This window comes from Amia ocellicauda, chromosome 16, assembly GCF_036373705.1.
Source record: "Amia ocellicauda isolate fAmiCal2 chromosome 16, fAmiCal2.hap1, whole genome shotgun sequence".
NCBI classification, from domain to species: domain Eukaryota; kingdom Metazoa; phylum Chordata; class Actinopteri; order Amiiformes; family Amiidae; genus Amia; species Amia ocellicauda.
The window spans coordinates 27,381,012-27,400,619 of record NC_089865.1 but is presented as its reverse complement, the minus strand read 5'-3'; the positions used below and the strand labels follow the sequence as shown (position 1 = coordinate 27,400,619).

Here is a 19,608-nt window from a genome sequence, read left to right as displayed (position 1 = left end):
TATTACTAAAATGGCAAGTGCAATATCATACACATTTGTAATTAGTTTGTCATGTAGCTGAGCAGGAGGCTTGTTCTCGGGAGCTGTTTTCAGCACCACGTCAGTCTTAGAAAACATAAGCCTACATCACACAACACTGCGCCACCCAAGAAATATGACCTTCATTAGTATACTTTAAAAATGAATACTATGGTAAAATAACATTACATCTTCCGGCGCCTGTTCCGTAAACTGCTGAGCATCTTTCAAGTAGCTGGCCGTGATCGTATAGTGGTTAGTACTTTGCGTTGTGGTCGCAACAACCCCGGTTCGAGTCCGGGTCACGGCAGTGGGAGTACCCACACACCAGCCCGTTGTCTTTCTCACAATATTCCATTTTATGAAAGTATATCGTTATATCAGCAACAACATCAATACATTATAGAGTTAAACTAAATATAGAAAACTGAACCTCTATTTGCAAATTAATTACATTGTGAATAACATCCATCTGATTCATTAATAAGTATCATCGATATTAATGTAACTTCATTTCATTGTTTGGGTGTCGAATCCAGTCGCCAGGGTGATTAAAAAATCAACACTAAACTAGAAAGCTCAGGGCTGGCTCATGTGAGATAGTTCGAATTCATGAGTACATGATGCGTGTTGTATACCGGACACTGGAAACTGTACAATGAGAACACTGCATTTGCTTGTCAGTTTCCCGCCAAAACATGCCTTTTGAGAGGAACGGGCAGGGCTCAGGCCTGGCCTGCTGTCTGTAGACGACAGAACTTTGACACTTGTCTGTCCAGACGCCCGGCCATTCAAAACACACGTCTCCTTCTATTACTCTCTGCTTATCTTTATTTTTGTGCTTGAGAAAACATATCCTTATCTCTTGGATGCTTCAGAACTAGTTATCAAAAATACATCAATTCATATGTAAACACAAACATATACATGATCTTATAAGGAATCTGCCCCATATCTCACATTTATCACCTGTGCTCAAGCTGTCAATGGCACCCACAGGCTACATGAGACATCGAGTTTGTGTGTTGAATTGTCAATTTGCAATTATCCTTGCCGTTGCTTATATTTAATTCGTATTACACGAACACCCTGTGGTCGAAATGGGCCAGTATACGGTATGGTATTCTACAAAAAATACCAATATTAAACATCACATTTACAGTAGTAGTAATAATATTTCAAAAGTTATGTATTGGAATCTGTGATATTATTGCGTCCTTTGATTGTCCAGTACGACATTCCACTTTTTCTTAATTGTAATGTACAGTACAATACAATGTGATAGAGGGTGACTGGAACGATACAAATGAAATCCCCCATGATAATAAACTCATGTTTTTATTCTGACAGACACTGCAATCCCATACCAAAAGTTGAAACGGGGCCGCCTGCCTGAAAACCAGGAATCCTATTCGCCCGACCATATGTGAACCTCTGAGCTGGCTTCCTCTTGTCTGGATACAAACACAGAGTCCCCAGAGCACCTTAGTGCGAGGCGACTGGACAGGGACATTACAGCTGTGTTTGTTTCTTTCAGTCTTTATGTTGTATGTCTGTGTTACAGTGATAGCGGCTGCAGTGGCCGAAATGTAGGGTTTCCCATTAGCTCGCCTCAATCCTGCAGTTTGAATTATTGTAGTCTGGATTCGGCACTCTGGGTTCAATCCACATCACAATAGCATTAATGTTTAACACAACACACACACACACATACACAAACACACATATAGCAATATATAGGATGTTATAGATTAGTTTACAAATACTTAATTACTCTCCAGCACTCTCAATGCAACTTACAAAAATGACTATACCGGTATAATACGAAACACGCAGAGGACTATTACTATAATGGCAAGTGCAAAATCATACACATTTGTAATTAGTTTGTCATGTAGCTGAGCAGGAGGCTTGTTCTCGGGAGCTGTTTTCAGCACCACGTCAGTCTTAGAAAACATAAGCCTACATCACACAACACTGCGCCACCCAATAAATATGACCTTCATTAGTATACTTTAAAAATTAATACTATGGTAAAATAACATTACATCTTCCGGCGCCTGTTCCGTAAACTGTTGAACATCTTTCAAGTAGCTGGCCGTGATCGAATAGTGGTTAGTACTTTGCGTTGTGGTCGCAACAACCCGGTTCGAATCCGGCTCACGGCAATGGGAGTCCCCACACACCAGCCCGTAGACTTTCTCACAATATTCCATTTTATGAAAGTATATCGTTATATCAGCAACAACTTCAATACATTATAGAGTTAAACTAAATATAGAAAACTGAACCTCTATTTGCAAATTAATTACATTGTGGATTACATCCATCTAATTCATTAATAAGTATCATCGATATTAATGTAACTTCATTTCATTGTTTGGGTGTCGAATCCAGTCGCCAGGGTGATTAAAAAATCAACACAAAACTAGAAAGCTCAGGGCTGGCTCATGTGAGATAGTTCGAATTCATGAGTACATGATGCGTGTTGTATACCGGACACTGGAAACTGTTCAATGAGAACAGTGCATTTGCTTGTCAGTTTCCCGCCAAAACATGCCTTTTGAGAGGAACGGGAAGGGCTCAAGCCTGGCCTGCTGTTTGTAGACGACAGAACTTTGACACTTGTCTGTCCAGACGCACGGCCATTCAAAACACACGTCTCCTTCTATTACTCTCTGCTTATCTATATTTTTTTGCTTGAGAAAACATATCCTTATCTCTTGGATGCTTCAGAACTAGTTATCAAATATACATCAATTCATATGTAAACACAAACATATACATGATCTTGTAAGGAATCTGCCCCATATCTCACATTTATCACCTGTGCTCAAGCTGTGAATGGCAACCACAGGCTACATGAGACATCGAGTTTGTGTGTTGAATTGTCAATTTACAATTATCCTTGCCGTTGCTTATATTTAATTCGTATTACACGAACACCCAGCGGTCAAAATGGGCCAGTATACGGTATGGTATTCTACAAAAAATACTAATAGTAAACATCACATTTACAGTAGTAGTAATAATATTTCAAAAGTTATGTATTGGAATCTGTGATATTATTGCGTCCCTTGATTGTCCAGTACGACATTCCACTTTTTCTTAATTGTAATGTACAGTACAATACAATACTGGAACGTTACAAACGAAATCCCCCATGATAATAAACATATGTTTTTATTCTGACAGACACTGCAATCCCATACCAAAAGTTGAAACGGGGCCGCCTGCCTGAAAACCAGGAATCCTATTCGCCCGACCATATGTGAACCTCTGAGCTGGCTTCCTCTCGTCTGGATACAAACACAGAGTCCCCAGAGCACCTTAGTGCGAGGCGACTGGACAGGGACGTTACAGCTGTGTTTGTTTCTTTCAGTCTTTATGTTGTGTGTCTGTGTTACAGTGATAGCGGCTGCAGTGGCCGAAATGTAGGGTTTCCCATTAGCTCGCCTCAACCCTGCAGTTGGAATTATTGTAGTCTGGATTCGGCACTCTGGGTTCAATCCACATCACTATAGCATTAATTTTAAACACAACACACACACACACATACACATACACACATATAGCGATATATAGGATGTTATAGATTAGTTTACAAATACTTAATTACTCTCCAGCACTCTCAATGCAACTTACAAAAATGACTATACCGGTATAATACGAAACACGCAGAGGACTATTACTAAAATGGCAAGTGCAATATCATACACATTTGTAATTAGTTTGTCATGTAAGTAGATAGTAGGGTTTTTTGGGCGCGGCCTATTTTGTTATGACGTATGCCCTAAGCTTATTAATATTCCTACATCATAATTGGAGGGCGTGAGTACACCCATAAAACCCTGAACAACAAGGCCACCCATAAATACCCCCACCCCTCTGAAGGCAACGCCCCGAAACTCTCCTCTCTATTTAAAAACCCGCTCTGCTTTTAGGCAATACCTCTTTAATTCTCTGCATCTGAAACATCCTGCTTCTTCAACATGTCCAGCGACATCAACATGAAACCCCGCAAGAAACAATCCCGGGCAAGGGTTCCTGTACTCACCAATTTGAAGATTGAACGCTCCTGGGTGTTGTTCTGGGGGGCTCGACGAGGTTACCGCTTTAAAAAGGACCCCAGCTATGTTGGAGTGGAGCTTTTTGCTTTGGGAGAGAAGGAGGGTACGTTGGAACCTTTTGAGATGGTAATTGAATACTCCTATGAGGACTGGTTGAAGGTGATGGCCTGGAGAGATCTGGGGCTTGTGGATAAGACTCTAGAAGGCTTGCAAGAGGGTCCAAGAGATTGCGAAATGGAGTCTCCGACTCAGGTTTTTGAAAGGTGTGAATGGGAAAGCTTGCAGAACTACGGTAGAGTGGTGAAGAGTCTATCTCTAACTACAGATCGTAAGGTTTTGTTTAGCAGTACCCTGATTACAAACCCTATTGAAGGGGGTGTGAAGGATCCAGAAAAACAGGTTACTGAAATTATGTTTGACGCCGTGGACTGGCCGTTCTTGAAAGAGGTCATAACCTGTATAAATGACGGTTTTGACATCTTGACCAAATGTTCGCAACTGGATTCGGTTAGAAGGAGAATATGCTGGATTATGGATTATATATCCCCCTTGAATCACGACGACGATGATAAAACAGACGACGTGTGGGGTTTTGGAGGGGGGTCTGACAGCTCAGGGGCTACTCTCTTCTAAGAGGGTGGTGTGTCGTGACGTAGTGAAGAGATAGGATAAAAGGCGCAACAATTCATTCATGGTTTAAAATTAAAGAGAATGTCTTACCCGAAAGCTGCGGACGTCGACAGGCTCTACAGGCCTCTTCAAACCCGGGATCACCCCTGGTTCTATTCCCCAGATTTTGTATACACTCCGGAACCCTCTGACTGCGGTTACCCTCCAAGACCTCAGACCCCGGTCCCTCAGGACGAAACAACATGCGGTGCGATGGATGTCCAAATGAGTCTCGGGGATCCCCAGCCTCTGGAGCTCATGGAGGGCCTCGATTTTGCCGAACTGTCTACCGTCTGTGCGTCTCAGGAGGGGGTCAGTCCAATGGATGTAGAAACACCCCACAAACCACCAGGCGACCCAATGAGCATCGGACTGTCCCGGGGGCGTGATGAAGACGCAGGATTTATGCCCGGGGTATGTGACCAAGTAAGCAAGTAAGTGGTTAAAAGCACCCTGGTGTATATTCTGAGTGCTCTCATCGACCGAGCTCTGAAAGAAGTCTGTCGGGGGTGTGAAGTGAATCACCCCAGTCAGTTGAGACACAGTTGTTTGTTTGAACCAGACCGTTACTATTTCCTGTTCTATTTCAACGTGTTTTACAGAAGACTGAACAAACCGTGGCTGAAACCGGCACTAATCAAGGCGCTGTCTTACTCCCACATACATGTCACTGCGGGACAAGTCCAGAAAATCATAGATGAGATTTTGCTGGAGCTGAAAAAGGAGCCGTTTATAATAGAGAAACTTGGGCAGCTGCTCAATGACCTGGATGAGCCGAATAGAAAAACCGCTGGCAAGCTAAAAGCTTATTTCTTCCGTAAAGAAGTTAAAGCTGGGGGCAGCGACGACGAATTCGACATCTACGCCACTGATTCAGACTCTGACCTGAACTAAGGGACTTTGAACATGGGGAATGTTCTGGACTGCTTCTGCAACTGGTTCTGTCATCAACACTCTGCAGCTAACCTGAGAGCGCTATTACACCATGTGCTTGACAGAAAAGTAGCCAACGCGAGCCTTTTCTCTACAGATTTAACCATCGATGAGGATCAACTTTCAAACCTGGAAAAGTTCATGGCTGCTGTAACAAAGACCGGGGGGTACGAACACTGGGATGAAGCGCTCAAGGGGGCCAAGAATGATATTAGGCCATTTCATCAACATCTGTATGACCTTTTACTGAGCATGTTTAATACACCTCTGCTTACTTTTAAAAAAGGGCATATTGTTGTATTATTTACATATGTAACTGAGGTGTGTGCCTACAAGATAAAGAAACAGGTATTTGTTGATATATATCAAGTAACCAATCATCTGATTTCTTTTTGTCTGGACCGTAGAAAAAATTGTTGTGTATGTTATACTTTTCTCAAATGTCTAAAAAGCGGTATCTGCTCTCCTGAAGTTGAATTAAAAACCTTGTATAAAAACGTTGCGCGGGTCTGTGTGGTTATTTGACAGAATGACTCGGCAAGCTCCCCAAATCCTCTCAGGATTAACTTTAAAAGAAACCGCGTATATGCAACTGACATAGTCTCACAATGGCAAATGGATCTAGTCGATATGTCAAATTTATCAAAACATAACAATGGTCACAAATTTATGTTGAGAATTTCAGAATCTACTGAAGAGACACAAAATACATCATTTCACCACCTTGTACAGTGAGGATTTAGGCCAAAATAATAAAAAAATGGCAGAGTTTGTCAGGACACTGTGGACCCCCCCTTATAACACAATGACTTACGACCCTAGCCAGCCATGTATACAGATGGGGTGTTCTTGTGAGGATTTTAAAAGATGTCATGCGTGTTAAGGTGAAAAAATAATGAAAACAGCCTTTGAATCATCAGTTTTGTTTTTATTCAACACAATTCTTATACAAAGCAGGGGTTATGTTATAAATAAATGTACAACATTTGAAAATAAAAAAAATAAAATAAAAAATTGTTTGTCGGGTCATTATTTACAGGGGAGACAAATAAAAACATGAGATTAATAAGCTTCCCAACGATGGATAGATCCTGAGGATGGTCGCTCAGCACGGTCAGAGTAATGAGATATCGGAGTCAGATCAGTCGCCACCTCTTTACACAGACGGATTTTTTGTCGCGTTTCCTGGTTAGGAACTGTTGATTGGGGCATGTTCAGACAGGCCATCGCCTGTAGGAAAGCATTCCAGCCTACAGGTCGGCGACTATCGGGTACCTTATTAGTGCTAGTGACACTCTTCAACAAATCAAACATGTGTGAACCTTTGATCAGTTGTCCTTTAAAAACAAATTCACCCTGTTCATTCCAAGCCGTTACCCGCGGTTTCTGAACCATTTTGTGCAGGATATATTCTGCATGTCTTTTGCTTCTGGCCGGCATGTTTATCAAAACATCCGTTACAACATCTCCCTCTGAACTCTCAACAGGTTCGGTCACCGCAACATCTTTATCAACCGTACCCCCCGCATCAGCCCCAGAACCCAGAGGCCATGGTTACAGTTAAAATGTTTTGATCTTTTTCACCCTGTCTAACCAGACGGAGGTAGCGCTGTAACGTGTTGCTATACAACTGGGCTTTGGAATACTGATTTAAATCGGCCCTGGCCAGTACAGCTTTCATTTCAGAGTCCAGGTTGTTTTCGGCCGTTTGTCTAATGGGCTCTGGCCCGACAACATTTATTCTCAATTTCTCAAGCTGCTCCTGAGGGATCAAAAACATTTTCTGAGCATATTCCATTATTAACCCACTCTGGAAGCTAGAAGACTGGTTAGGAAAGGCACGGCTATGCTCAACAGCGGGCCAATAAAACCCCCGGTTTGATTAATCTTCTTTCTTTTTCTTTTAATAGAATACTTCTTATTAGCGATGATCTTGATAACCGCTTTTGTTTTTTGAGTTTAGAATGTTGAGAAGGGGTTAGGGGTATATTATCGCGTAAGATGTTAAAAGCTATTTCACACAGGGTCTCGATCAAATCCGAGGGGGCCCCTGTAGTTTATCTCTGGGGTTTTTTAAAATAATTATATTATTGGCGTTTAAATTAATAGTGCGGCTTTTTTTACCTTGAAAAAATAGATTTTGAACTAAATAAATAATACTTAAATTCCAATGATGAGTGTACTTTGTGAAAGCTTTTTCCACTTCACTGTTGTCACCGGCCAGGTCATCAAGGATCACTAGATTAGTTTGAACGGGCGGGAACAAGTCATCGTCACACAACGAGGCGGGGAGACCTTGCACAAATTTCAGATTATTTTTTTTCGAAGCCAAATCATCGTAGAGAGGTTGCCAGCAAGAGTAACACCACACTATGTTGACAAGAGCTTGGGACACGGTTGCGTCCACATCATCTATGATGTTCTTTATAAGATAGCTCTTACCCGAATTGGAGGGACCGGCTATAATACAGGAGAAAGGGTGTTGAAGTCTGTTATCAAAACCAGTGCTAATATCCATAAGGCAGAGTGGTATAATCAGTCTTCAACACTCTTTTATTGTACACCACCCTGAACCGTTTGTTTAGTGATCTATTTTCCAACGTGTACCCCTTTTTATTGCGATAGATCTGATTTCCGGCTGTAATAATCTCACGAGGAGGCACGTCTTTCTCGGTTACAAAACTTTGTACCAGGGTCATCAGAGACTTGATGTTAATGAGCTTGTTGTTACAATGGTTCAGAGTGAAACCCTTAACTTTCATACAGGTCTTACCCGCAGCCGTTCTGTATGCGTAAGTCTTAGGACCCCCTGAAACAAACTCCACTATGTGGTCCTGAGGATCTAGTTCGCTCATTAACTCCCCAAGGTAGTCCCCGAGGGGAGGGACCCAATCCCCTGGCCTGGTGACAAAGATTACAGAGTCAGTATCATGATAGAGCGTGCGTTCCTGCAACTGATCCATTAAGTTGTACAGTTCAAGCCGGGCATAAGCCGTGGAAAAAACCGCTATGAAAACATTAACGTTCCCCTGTTTGGTGGGGAAATCTTTAGGGGCCCTCCACTGGACCTGTGCCACGTGGTCATTTAAGAATTGAAAGTGTGATACTGCATGTTGTTTGGAAAACATAAATTCTATAAACTGTTCAGGGGTTTTAATCAAGGTTGTGTTTAGACGGTTATTTCTTTCCCCAAACTTACCCCACAGACTGTTTAAAATCAGTTTGGACATTTGTCTCTTGGCGGGGTTTACAGTTATGTTCCCCGGCTCTAGACGGATCCCTTCCTTTTCAAAATATTGCTGAACGTATCGCTCTTTGGCCGCGGCGTCAACACACCATGAGGGATAGCCCGATGCCTCCTGTTTCCCTTTCAGATGGGTCATAATGTAATCAGCAAAAAGAGTATCAGATTTTTCAGAAAAATACCAAACCTCATACACCTTACCGACTCTGTAACCTTTCTCCACCGCCTTGTCAAGCTCAATGCTACACCAGACACCCGTCAGCGCTCTCTCTTCATCACTGTGCAGGCAAGAGGTAGTTTGATTTTCAGTTTCCACACACGTTCTACACATTGGGAACATCAATTTTCCCGAACACCTGTAAGGCAACACGGGTAAGAACAGCTCACGAGGAGGGTACATTGTGACCTTGATCAAACCAAAGTAATGACCGATTTCGAGAAAGTCACGATAAACAATGGTTGGATGCCCCACCGGGTACATTTTGGTCTTGTTGACATAAGGGTACAGACTGGTGAAATCATAGTAATCTACTCTCTCACCCTCCTTTACCTCATAATGTAAACAGAGGGCGTTGGTACGACCCCCAAATAACGCATCCCGGGGCTCTAGACGTTCAGGAAAGTCCAAGGTTTCCATAAACCGTTGTACCCCCGCATCCTGTTGCTTCAGGGTCATCCACTCATGTTCCCAAATCACCAGCACGTTCAAACCATAGGTGTTTTTTAAAGTTTCAATTTGTTCCTGGAAATCATAGTACATATCACCGCAGAGTTTTTGTGTTACTGGGTTAAAGGTGTTTGGGTCGAAGCACTGAGGACAGCCATGGTAAATACAACCAGCAAACTCATAAGCGGTACGCCGCCCGGACACGTCGCTAAAGCCGTCTAAGTAGTAAGGCCCCATTTTGACTTCCCCTTGATTTAAAGCATGTCTGATGAAGATGTTATCCCTGGCACTCAGGTATTCCAGCCACTGTATGGAGACAGTCGAAAAGTTCTTTTGTCTAGCACGATAGTTGTCAGAAGTGGTGACCGCTATAGTGTTTTTCTGCAAGAAATTGGACCGATACATTTTCATGCAGAGAGATGCTATGGTCACACTTTGCAAAGGGTCGAGACCCGAGGTGTTGATAACCTCGGCGCGGAAACGCACACAGGCTTCTTTAAGGATCACCACATCATTTTTACAATTAGCGGCCATCTCTTCTCGGAAATCAAAAACACCTCCCTTAACCGTATTGTACCATTTAAAGAATTCCTCCCTCTCATGAGACATCATAGTATCAACCCCATAATAAGAGGCGGGCGGGTAGGACCCTCGATAATTTTGAGTGTCCTTAGTATTTAAAAAATGGCAGAACCAACCTTTCTTCTGAGCCTCAAAACCCAGAGCTTTAGGCAAAGCGCTCAATTTCATGGGGAGGAAATTTAACGAGTCTATGTAACGTTGGTTGAAAGCTTCGTCGGTGAAACACATGATCTTGCTACCCTGAGCTATTATTTTTGGGGTCACCCCATTTTCCACCAGATACTTCATCAAAATGTAAGAATCATAACCCTTAGCATTGTGGGCAATAAATGTGTAATTGAGGTATTTTGGACCGCGATACCGCGTAAAGAAATCCCTGACACAACTCTCACCGCTAGCTGACCACTCACGATCCAACAAGTCAATACAGTGTATATAATTAGCAACGTGGACCCCGTTTTCTTGCCGACATTCAAAATCAAAAAAGACATACCGGTTGTGCGGCGGCTCCTTTTTAACCGGCTGAATAAAGCACTGGTGTTCGGACCCCGGGGTTAAATCAGCATTACAGATACTGCATCTCGGCTCCAGACATTTGTGTGGTTTAACCTCATGAAAACGGTACTGGAGGCAACACTGCGGGCAATATTTAGTTTGATCACAATAACTCCGTTTTTTAACCCCCTCAGCAGCGGCCCTCTGTACCTTATGCTCGGAAAAACAGAACGCTGAGAGACAAATCCTTAAGCAATCTTTACATTGGATGGTAGGGGCCAAACCCTTACGACATTGCGGATTGAAACAGACGTTACAGTAACCGTCACAGCGGTGCTTAAGCTTATCATTGAAGGCCTTATAACACCAATGACAAACATACGAACAACCCAAAAAAGCCGTCAAACTCTTTATTCCAAAGTAATGACTATCACTTAGGAAGAGAAACAGTGTCTGTGTATGGGTTTCAGGATGTGTCTGAAATTTCACAAATACTTCCTTTACCTCACAACGGTACCACACAACAATTTTTAAAGACAACAACTCCTCAAACTTGGTAATGTCTGAAAAGGCAACCATCTGTTGAGAGTTTAAGCCGGCCCTCTGATGAAGCATTAAAGCCTCTGGCAGAGCTTGGGGTTCAGGCATGTCGGGGGTGAGTAGTTTTATTAAACTGTTAGCAAAACAGAGCTTATTGTCCCCACTGGAACTCACCACTAATTGCCTGAGCTTGGTCCTAATTATGTCGTTCTTCAAGCATTTCGACAGTCTTCTAAGCGCCCCACCCTCAGGGTTACGAACCACATTCATTACCAGAGACAGACTTTCATCAGCTAAGATGGCTGCGTTACTTTGCAACATTGAATGACTTTTCGATTTTAGCCAGAAATTCATCAACATCTAAATTATCTCCACTCAGCATTACAGATAGGTTGCTAAACAAAACATCCCCTCTGAGTTCTAACTGTACAACATCTCGAGGTCTGAGCCTTTCAGCAACCTGTTCAAGCATGTTTTGCAAGGCCTCGTGTATGTTGACAAATATTTCTGCATAATTGTCACAATTTAAAAGTTCTGCATAATTAAAACGCTGAATCATTTCAAAATTGTTATAGGCCGGTCTATCTATAATAACGGGATCACTGGAACTCTTGGACACATCATCATTTTGAACAAAGCCTTCACCCCCTACATTCTCACAGAGCATGTCCTCCACAGCCTTATCAGTCTCAGATCCCTCCACATTCCGAACACCCCCACTGCTGACATCTACAAAACCCCCTTTTTGAGGAGGCTCATTTAAAGCCTGTAAAAGTCCTTCAAAGATATCCAACCGGTTAATGTCAAGACCCTCCTCTATAGTGACGGCTGCTTCTGCCGCCATCCTGTGTTCTAATTGACTCAAATCATTTATAATAGGGGCAGAATCTGGTCGGGGTAGCTCCTCCAAAGCCTCCACCATTTCAAACAAATCGGGGTGAACTAGGGGGTGAACCTCTATAAGCACTACCGGTGGGAGGTGGTTATTTAGATCATTGACCATCTGTAACAGGTCGGGGTTCACCGGTAAGTCTGTTAATTCACATTCTATCGGTGGTAATTGGGGGTTATTTAAATCATTTATCATTTGTAATAGTTCCAGGTTCATTGGGACATCAGAGGAGTTCACAACAGGGCCGGGGATGTTCTCTCGGGAAGGTCTTTTTGGGGCCCTAGCTTGTTCATAATCCTTTAGTTCGTGAGTTCTTTTACCAAGTCTGGACATTTTTTAATTTCTTTTTTATTTTTCCAACAACCCACAATAGTAAGGCATTTTGTGTCTATTAAAACATTAATAAGGGTGTTTTGGCTCTCTATCACCAGGTTTTGCCCCACTAACACAAGTCTTTGATTTTGTAACAAAGTATGTAGCAACTCATGCCGACCTTCAGGAAGTAGCTCCGGGAGCTGGTGGCCTGGCTCAGCTTCAAAGGATGGTCGCTCCGGTAAATCTCAGTCGAAGGAGACAAGGAGCGAGCGTATACTCACGGACGGAGACCAAGAAGGCCTTTGCGGTGACACCCTGGCCAAGCGCGGAGTACTGTTCCGCGTTTCTGTAGCCAAGAAACGGGTCTGGGGGGACGATGTTGAAACCAGGCCGTCGTTGGGTGGTGTGTCAGCCCTGACTGACGGCGACCCCTGAGGTTGTTGGATGGCTGTATTTGTTCCGCCCGACAATGCGGCGGGCTGAATCTGGGGTGTTGAATTACCCCCAGAAGGCTGTGGCCTGAGTAGATGTTGGGGGGTCTCCAAGACCACCGTGGGGGATCCTCTCAGTGATCTCACCGGGGAAGATGTTTGATCCCACTTAGACGGGGTAATTGTCCTCATTAGCTCATCCACAGAATGACTATCCCAAGAGTCTTGGGAAGAATAAAAATATAAATTACATTTACATCTTTAAACGGTGACAGAAATCAAACTTAAAACAACATGTCCAGGACATTCAAAACCTTTAGCTTTTTTAGACCTTTGAAAATAGCCTTAGACATTCACTACAACGCCTTATTATTTACAGACAATATATTTATTAGGACTTGATAAAATCTAAAACCTTATAATGAATGTAAAACAGAGAAGCCGCTGTAAATAAACTGTTTCTTAAATGTTTCTTTAAAAACTGTAATATTGTTAATAAAAAAACTTGTATACACACACACACAACAACATTTCATTTTTAAACGAACCTTCCAAGTGTAAAGGCTTCCTGATCCCGGGACTTCCTGTTTCACAAACGTTTTCATGATCTGTTTAAATATTAAATACAATGAACACCTTCAAGCCTTTTCCTACAACCACTTTAAAACAGAAGTATAATAGCGGGAGATAAACCAGAAACAAGCCTAGACCTGTCCGGACTTCTAAAGATCTTTCCCAGAACCCCCCGCCCTACAGGAAACAGGCACACATCAGTTAAATATTTGCCCACAATGGACAAACAAAGCCCTTTTAAAAACATTAAAGTTTGAAAGATTTTACTTACCTCCACAGAATAATCGTTTCTTATGTTTTTCGGCTGGTTTAGCTTTTTGCACCGCTGTGAAGGTAAGAGACATGTTTAACCTTTAACCACACCGCTTTATAAAAAGCTTTAACCTCTTATTTACAGACTGCAGATATATACTCACAGCTATCAGATACTGGGGCTGACGGCCTTTCAGATTCTTGAAAGGTTACAGTTCTCGAAGGTAAAACGATACAAGCCCTCGATGTGGAAGGCCTTCCGTTGTCTCGAACCACGTTTCTTAATACAGTTAGAAAGGATAATTTTTTAAAATTAACAAAACTGGACTCAAACATCTTACAGAAACGTTATACAAACAAACGGGGGTTTAGTTCTTACCCGGTTGGCAGACAGCCTGTCTAGGGACAACCACTTCTCTTGGTCGATCCTCGGAGACATTAATCACAGGCCTTTCGATAGTTTCTGTGTAATTAAAGAGACCGGCATTAATATATATTAAAACGTTTTCATAACTCTAATGAGCCGCTTCAAAACCACACACACCCATACATAAGAACCCATGAGCGCAAACACAAAAAGCTTACCGTCGTTGTTCCAGATGATGTCCTCAGCGTTGGGAATTAACTCCTGTTGACTGGCTGAAAAATAATTTTACAGAACTTAAAACAGATGCTATAGCCTTATATACAAGACATGCACACAACACGTTCTGAGTCAATGAAAATAATCTGAAGACTTACCTAAAAACTCGTTTAAATCGAAGTCGCTGATGTTGTTTCCGGACATTGTTGATCTTTAGTCTGAAATCGAAAGGGCAGTATGAGTCTGTCGAGCTGAAGACCAGACCTTCATACTTATACTGATGGCCACATGCCGGATCTGCTTGTAAGGCATTGTTCTGGTCTGGTCTTTGTGCCGCCCTGTTACCAATTAACATATCAAAACCAACCAATAAAATGACACTGCATCAAATTTCAAATAGAAACCAAGATGGATACGATCTCTCTCCTCTCTACTCTAAACTTTTATTAGAACCTTTTGGTCTCTCAAAAAAACATTTTTAAGCATCTAGACCTATAGTCAACAACCACTAAGAATATTTCAGGCCTTTATATGCGCTAAAAAACAACCTGAGCCAAGAAAATAACTATAAAGATCTAAAATAACTAGCGCTTTCACAGTGATTTTTTTTTTTTTTTTTTTAATAGCGATGCTTTGTTTGGTATTAAACAAGTCACAAACTACTCAGAACAGCGTTTATCCCCGCAAAAGAGATATTTGGGTTTAATTTACAAAGCTTATAAATTATATAGTTTAAAAGTATTCTGAATGTTTTGATAACACACGCCATACCTACTGTTGTCTGAGCCCACCCCCGTCCCCCATGGTGTGAGTGATTTAGCATTGAGTGTTGTGATCTATTTAGCATTGAGTGATCAGTTGTTTTTATTTTTAAATGATTCCTTATCATCAGGGATTGAGACCGCTAAAATAACTTAAAAGCATATCCTTATCTTAAGTCTAACTCTTATGAGCTTTAAGACCCTAGAATGTATTTAAGTAAAACGAATGAACACATTATGTGAGAGATAAAATATAACCACAGCTTTTTTTTTTTTTTTTTTTTTTTTTTTTTTACAAAAACAATTAACCTATACACACAAACACACACCCTCTTTTTTAATTTTATTTTTAATTAAATTTGAGGGGAGAGACAGAGCCAGATACAGTGTGGATAACATAAGTACCCTATGCAAAACAGGCATTGTTAGGACCTGGGACCATTACAGACAACAGAACTTGTTGATCTTATAAAATGATTGGGCGAGAGAGGGAGAGAGACAGACAGAGACAGAGACAGTGTGGATAACATAAGTACCCTATGCAAAACAGGCATTGTTAGGATCTGGGACCATTACAGACAACAGAACTTGTTGATCTTATAAAATGATTGGGCGAGAGAGAGAGAGAGAGAGAGAGAGAGAGAGAGAGAGAGACAGACAGAGACAGAGACAGTGTGAATATGATAAACGCACCATTCAAAACTGGCATTGTTAAGACCTGGGACCATTACAGACAACAGAACTTGTTGATCTTATAACGGTTTAGATTTACTAAACCATTACATGAATATTTAAAAAAGACCCCCAAACACTACAGGAAGAGCCGACCCATTCACACTCTACAGTTGACCAACAAGAACAACAAGAACAACGGGTTATGGGCGGCCTTGTTGTTCAGGGTTTTATGGGTGTACACTTTCTGACGGATAAGACGTAGGAATAATTAAGGAATTAACTCTACCTAAAATCACGCCCCCCAATTATGACGTAGGAATATTAATAAGCTTAGGACATACATCATAACAAAATAGGCCGCGCCCAAAAAACTCTACTATCTACTCATGTAGCTGAGCAGGAGGCTTGTTCTCGGGAGCTGTTTTCAGCACCACGTCAGTCTTAGAAAACATAAGCCTACATCACACAACACTGCGCCACCCAAGAAATATGACCTTCATTAGTATACTTTAAAAATGAATACTACGGTAAAATAACATTACATCTTCCGTCGCCTGTTCCATAAACTGATGAACATCTTTCAAGTAGCTGGCCGTGATCGTATAGTGGTTAGTACTTAGTGTTGTGGTCGCAACAACCCTGGTTTGAATCCGGGTCACGGCAGTGAGAGTCCCTATTAATTACATTGTGAATAACATCCATCTGATTCATTAATAAGTATCATCGATATTAATGTAACTTCATTTCATTGTTTGGGTGTCGAATCCAGTCGCCAGGGTGATTAAAAAATCAACACAAAACTAGAAAGCTCAGGGCTGGCTCATGTGAGATAGTTCAAAATCATGAGTACATGATGCGTGTTGTATACCGGACACTGGAAACTGTTCAATGAGAACACTGCATTTGCGTGTCAGTTTCCCGCCAAAACATGCCTTTTGAGAGGAACGGGCAGGGCTCAGGCCTGGCCTGCTGTTTGTAGACGACAGAACTTTGACACTTGTCTGTCCAGACGCACGGCCATTCAAAACACACGTCTCCTTCTATCACTCTCTGCTTATCTTTATTTTTGTGCTTGAGAAAACATATCCTTATCTCTTGGATGCTTCAGAACTAGTTATCAAAAATACATCAATGCATATGTAAACACAAACATATAGATGATCTTGTAAGGAATCTGCCCCATATCTCACATTTATCACCTGTGCTCAAGCTGTCAATGGCACCCACAGGCTACATGAGACATCGAGTTTGTGTCTTGAATTGTCAATTTGCAATTATCCTTGCCATTGCTTATATTTAATTCGTATTACACGAACACCCAGCGGTCGAAATGGGCCAGTATACGGTATGGTATTCTACAAAAAATACCAAAAGTAAACATCACATTGACAGTAGTAGTAATAATATTTCAAATAGTTATGTATTGGAATCTGTGATATTATTGCGTCCTTTGATTGTCCAGTACGACATTCCACTTTTTCTTAATTGTAATGTACAGTACAATACAATGTGATAGAGGGTGACTGGAACGATACAAACGAAATCCCCCATGATAATAAACTGATGTTGTTTTTCTGACAGACACTGCAATCCCATACCAAAAGTTGAAACGGGGCCGCCTGCCTGAAAACCAGGAATCCTATGCGCCCGACCATATGTGAACCTCTGAGATGGCTACCTCTCTCTGGATACAAACACAGACTCCCCAGAGCACCTTAGTGCGAGGCGACTGGACAGGGACGTTACAGCTGTGTTTGTTTCTTTCAGTCTTTATGTTGTGTGTCTGTGTCACGGTGATAGCGGCTGCAGTGGCCGAAATGTAGGGCTCTCCATTAGCTCACCTCAATCCTGCAGTTGGAATTATTGTAGTCTGGATTCGGCACTCTGGTTTCAATCCACATCACTATAGCATTAATTTTAAACACAACACACACACACACATACACACACATACACACATATAGCGATATATAGGATGTTATAGATTAGTTTACAAATACTTAATTACTCTCCAGCACTCTCAATGCAACTTACAAAAATGACTATACCGGTATAAAACGAAACACGCAGAGGACTATTACTAAAATGGAAAGTGCAATATTATGCACATTTGTAATTAGTTTGTCATGTAAGTAGATAGTAGGGCTTATTAATATTCCTACATCATAATTGGAGGGCGTGAGTACACCCATAATACCCTGAACAACAAGGCCACCCATAAATGCCCCCACCCCTCTGAAGGCAACGCCCCGAAACTCTCCTCTCTATTTAAGAACCCGCGCTGCTTTTAGGCAATACCTCTTTAATTCTCAGCATCTGAAACATCCTGCTTCTTCAATATGTCCACCGACATCAACATGAAACCCCGCAAGAAACAATCCCGGGCAAGGGTTCCTGTACTCACCAATTTGAAGATTGAACGCTCCTGGGTGTTGTTCTGGGGGCCTTGACGAGATTATCGCTTTAAAAGGGACCCCAGCTATGTTGAAGTGGAGGTTTTTGCTTTGGGAGAGAAGGAGGGTACGTTGGAATCTTTTGAGACGGTAATTGAATACTCTCATGAGGACTGGTTGAAGGTGATGGCCTGGAGAGATCTGGGGTTTGTGGATAACACTCTAGAAGGCTTGCAAGAGGGTCCAAGAGATTGTGAGTCTCCGACTCACGGTTTTGAAAGGTGTGAATGGGAAAGCTTGCAGAACTACGGTAGAGTGGTGAAGAGTCTATCTCTAACTACAGATCGTAAGGTTTAGTTTAGCAGTACCCTGATTACAAACCCTATTGAAGGGGGTGTGGAGGATCCTGAAAAACAGGTTACTGAAATTATGTTTGACGCCGTGGACTGGCCGTTCTTGAAAGAGGTCATAACCTGTATAAATGACGGTTTTGACATCTTGACCAAATGTTCGCAACTGGATTCGGTTAGAAGGAGAATATGCTGGATTATGGATTATATATCCCCCTTGAATCACAACGACGATGATAAAACAGACGACGTGTGGGGTTTTGGAGGGTGGTCTGACGGCTCAGGGGCTACTCTCTTCTAAGAGGGTGGTGTGTCGTGACATAGTGAAGAGATAGGATAAAAGGCGCAACAATTCATTCATGGTTTAAAATTAAATAGAATGTCTTACCCGAAAGCTGCGGACGTCGACAGGCTCTACAGGCCTCTTCAAACCCCTGGTTCTATTCCCCAGATTTTGTATACACTCCGGAACCCTCTGACTGCGGTTACCCTCCAAGACCTCAGACCCCGGTCCCTCAGGACGAAACAACATGCGGTGCGATGGATGTCCAAATGAGTCTCGGGGATCCCCAGCCTCTGGAGCTCATGGAGGGCCTCGATTTTGCCGAACTGTCTACCGTCTGTGCATCTCAGGAGGGGGTCAGTCCAATGGATGTAGAAACACCCCACAAACCACCAGGCGACCCAATGAGCATCGGACTGTCCCGGGGGCGTGATGAAGACGCAGGATTTATGCCCGGGGTATGTGACCAAGTAAGCAAGTAAGTGGTTAAAAGCACCCTGGTGTATATTCTGAGTGCTCTCATCGACCGAGCTCTGAAAGAAGTCTGTCGGGGGTGTGAAGTGAATCACCCCAGTCAGTTGAGACACAGTTGTTTGTTTGAACCAGACCGTTACTATTTCCTGTTCTATTTCAACGTGTTTTACAGAAGACTGAACAAACCGTGGCTTAAACCGGCACTAATCAAGGCACTGTCTTACTCCCACATACATGTCACTGCGGGACAAGTCCAGAAAATCATAGATGAGATTTTGCTGGAGCTGAAAAAGGAGCCGTTTATAATAGAGAAATTGGGCAGCTGCTCAATGACCTGGATGAGCCGAGTAGAAAAACCGCTTGCAAGCTAAAAGCTTATTTCTTCCGTAAAGAAGTTAAAGCTGGGGG

The 19,608-nt window shown here is 42.3% G+C and overlaps 1 non-coding gene across 1 annotated transcript; it reads left to right on the top strand.

Annotated features, from left to right (window-relative positions):
* Nucleotides 1-256: 256 nt before the first annotated feature.
* trnah-gug (transfer RNA histidin (anticodon GUG)) lies at nt 257-328 on the top strand. Its single transcript has one exon. It is a non-coding gene; the product is annotated as a tRNA-His (tRNA).
* Nucleotides 329-19,608: the final 19,280 nt, after the last annotated feature.